The 4,103-nt window shown below is 37.9% G+C and overlaps 1 long non-coding RNA gene across 1 annotated transcript; it reads right to left on the bottom strand.

Annotated features, from left to right (window-relative positions):
• Window positions 1–358: 358 nt before the first annotated feature.
• On the bottom strand, window positions 359–586 carry LOC138905539 (uncharacterized). The gene is made up of 2 exons (XR_011413561.1): window positions 484–586; window positions 359–451 (listed from the first exon to the last, which is right to left on the bottom strand). It is a non-coding gene; the product is annotated as an uncharacterized lncRNA (long non-coding RNA).
• Between the last annotated feature and the right edge of the window lie 3,517 nt (window positions 587–4,103).

Below are 4,103 nucleotides of genomic sequence, written 5' to 3'. Positions count from 1 at the left end.
TGATAGTAGGATGTATAAAGTGTGTTAAAAGTGAGTAGTATTTTAAGTAATTTGAGATAATTCTTAATTATGTGGATAATTGATTAATTGTGGGGATAATTATGGTATTAAATGGATAAGGATCTTTTTGGGGCTGCCACATGGCATAAGCTAAGCCAAAGTGGCAAAATATGCAAAATGAGTCATAAGACATATGATACCTTATTTACACGTAAGGATTCTTGGATATTGCTTAATGAAATTGCAGCATCTGTATTACATAGGAGGAAACAAATCATTGAGAAGTATAGTAGCATGGATGAAATTTTAAGGGAGTGCAATAACATGGCTGGTCATCTTGATGTATGTAAGCTACTAGATGATGCCCACGATTTGGTGGTCACTCTCCATGACAAGATATAAACACCTTTGTTATAGTGACTTCCAAGATTTTATACCACTAATTTATTCTCTTTGCAAAATTTAGCATTCATGAATGGGTACTCTTAAAGTCGTCACATTTTTGTGGCGAGAAAGGACTGTCTACCCGACAAGTCACAACACACTGTTGCTGCTTTTTTTTGGGTCAGAGCTTGTACATGCTGAAGTTGGGAAACATCTATAACTCAACTCTACCGGGTACTAGTACTGCTATTTGCTCAGTTTCAGTGTAGCCATTATTAGAAAGCCTATGTTCCAGACTGGCTGCCATGCACAATATATATCTTTTAAGTTCTAAAAAAAAGGGATTCTTGGATATGGAATGAAGATATAATGCCTTGATGAATTACCTTTTCTTGATCTCTTTATTGGTAAGGCATACGACTTTTCTAAATTAAGCAAAATAACATCCCTACATCAATAAAGGAATCGAAATGCTTGTTGGAGATTACAGATGGAATTCTCCAAAAAGAATTCATGCGACCCTTTACAATACTATTGCAACGTGAATTGTAAATTCTAAGGGAGCACGGTGCAATCTTTATCAAGAATATAATACGGATAATTCCCTACTTCGATCTGCCGTTACATGTTTTGCCGCAATTAACGTGTGTTAGAGGAATCGTCAAAAGAATCGATTCAGGTATATTAAGGCTAAGCCCTTCCTTCATTTTGGCATGATCTCGTAATTACATGTGTTTGATAACGAGGCATAAAGAGAAGTTCATACTCCCGAATTTATATACATTATCCTAGTCTCATAAGTTACAGTATTCTCCCGTATTGGGACTTTATATTTAATTGAGTATTGTCTTCTTCCAGTCAAGAGAGCAGAGGGTCTATATATATACAGTATTAGAGTATTTTCACCACCATCGAGCTATAATCGATGGGCAGGACCCTATTGGGCAACCTCTGATCAGATGGTAAGTTATATACCGAGCCTATTGTGGCCGAGCGCTTAAGAGCGAGCCCAGTTAGCTAAGATACAGAGCCTAGTATGGCCGAGCGCCCATGAGAGAGCCTACTACGGCAGAGCAGTTGTATATATACCGAGCCTTATAGAGTCGGACAGCTATTTTACTTACTATATTGAGAGAATTGAGTCAGTATCAGCAGGTAAGCATATCTTCAGATTATCTTGACTTCCAGTTACTTTCAGTTATTATATTATCAGTTTAGTTTCAGCTTTCAGTTAATCTGTTTCCTTACATACTCGGTACATTATTTCATACTGACATCCCTTTTGCCAGGGACGCTGCATTTCATGTGTGCAGGTTCAGACAGCCAAACGAGTAGACCTCCTCAGTAGGTATTGCCCGAGTTCAGCTTGATCAGTAAGCTCCGCGTCCTTCGGAGTTGCTAGGTATAGCATTTTATGTACATCTTGTGTATATATGTATATATATTTTATGGATAGGTCGGGGCCCTGCTCCGATCACAGTACATCCATCACTAGAGGGTTGTAGACATATCATGTCAGTTAGTGCAGTATGTTGGGCTTGTAAGTCTTGTATGTATATTTTGTTGGTTTGCCAGCTGTAGTAGTTATGTCGGCCCAGCTTTATATTGATGTTTTGTCAGCGTTCGCAAATTGTCTTGCAATGTGGCCCATGGCCAAAGTGTGACATTATATGTTCAGAGTCCCTTAGTTACAATTTGGTACGCAAGGATAGGTGAGGCACCGAGTACCGATCTCGCCCCCCAGGTTTGGGGCGTTACAGGAAACATATGGACGGTCTATGAAATGCATAGGTGTATTGTGTATGGAATCCTATGGACGGTCTATGAAACGCATAGGTGTATTGTGTATGGAATCCTATGGATGGTCTATGAAACACATATGTGTATTGTGTATGAAATGTATAGATGTACGGTATGAATAAACACTATGAATGGTATATTAGACATATAGGTGTATAATATGATATGTGAACACTATGGACAGTCTATGAGACGCATAGGTGTACAGTATGATATGTGAACACTAAGGACGGTCTATTAAATGTATAGGTGTAAAATAAGAGAGGGATATGGACGGTCTAGTGAGACGCACTGTTAACGCAGATAATAGGTTCCACTTTTATTGCCCTTGTTCGTACATGTTGTTTCAATTACACTATATTATTTATTCCACGTATAGTTTATATGGCTCAATTGATCCCAAAGGAAGTTCAAAATGATATAAGTATAATAAGACTTGAAATTTGATTATATGGGATGTTTCGTAGTTTCTTGATGTACTTTATTTGCCTCTTATTTGAGTTACCGTATTTTCATAAGTTGTTTTATCTGCCTTACATATGAGTACTATTCCACATGTACTCACGTCCCTTTTGCCGGGGGCATTGCATCTTTTAATGGATGCAAGTATACTTCTATAGGATGATATAGATCTTTGATAGGGATCTTCCTCACTACTCAACATATGGTGAGCCCGCTACAGTTCTAGTGGGTGTTTGGGTCTAGTTCATTTTATGTATTTAGGTATTTATTATCATAGACTCCATGTTCACTGTGGGTCATGTAATTAAAGATTTGAGTTTTGTCATGTATTTATGTTCACAGTATTTATGAGGCTACGCACCCATCATGAGAAAGATTGTAGGCTATTGAGCCAAATATATTCAATGTAAAAGTCATGATCTAATGATGTTTTGATAAATCATGAAGGAGTTATGATGAAATATTGACGTAAAGTAGGCTTGTTCAACCGGGTTTACTTGGTTGAGCGCCGATCATGCTCCTCAAGTTCGGAGTGTGAGAAATTTAGTATTAGAGCATGGTTTAAGAGTCCTAAGGTGTCATGGAGCTGTGTCAGTAGAGTCCCTCCTATCGGTGTGTTGCGGCCACACTTATAATAGGGAGGCTACAACGACATTTTGGAAATGTTTCTCTTCTTTTATCCTCGATCGTGCGTTAAGGTTTCGAGTTAGTCTCAGAGTTACCTTGTTAATATCAAGGAAGGTTTGCACATCGTGCTGCGAAATGAGAAAGGACTAAGGATTAAAGGAATGACGCACACAGTAGGCATAATGTGTGAGGTGCCCAATTGTCCTCGTAATGGACGAAGGAAAAGTCAATGATACGACCAAGGTAAACAAGGTCATAGAGTTGGCCTCGAGAGTTATGGTTGGTGTTATTTTCATGTATATGGTATAATGTAGTGTTATCTATATGTTGTTAGTATTTCTTTTTGAGATTCTCTGACAAGTGGATATGCTCAATTACAAGAGAAACTCTGTCGAATTTTATGGAATATTCGGGGAGTTAGTCAAATATGAGGCTTGGGAATGTGAATAAAGAGCTAAGTCATATTGGGTGTTTTGTGGATTGCCCTAACCCTCATTCGAGGACAAATGATCCTAAGCGGGGGAGAATGTAAGGCTCCGTTAAAATTTTCTAATGATTTAAGATTTTAAAATGCGCCATCGGTATTTGGGAATAACATATTCGAGTATTAAAGGAGACCCATGGGATAGAAACACGTCATTTTGAAATAAAAATATATGTTTAAGGTGTGTTAGAACATACTAAGGAGTTTTGTGAATGGCAAGAATTTGTGTGGAACAAGTTGGATACATTACGTGGAAAGGATGTCTCAATTAGCACAAGACCCAACTTCAAATAAATATAACTCCCACAATATAAAGACTTAGGTGGTGATATACCTATCAAATCAA

Source organism: Nicotiana tomentosiformis, chromosome 2, assembly GCF_000390325.3.
Source record: "Nicotiana tomentosiformis chromosome 2, ASM39032v3, whole genome shotgun sequence".
Lineage (NCBI taxonomy): Eukaryota > Viridiplantae > Streptophyta > Magnoliopsida > Solanales > Solanaceae > Nicotiana > Nicotiana tomentosiformis.
This window is presented reverse-complemented; position numbering and strand designations above follow the sequence as displayed.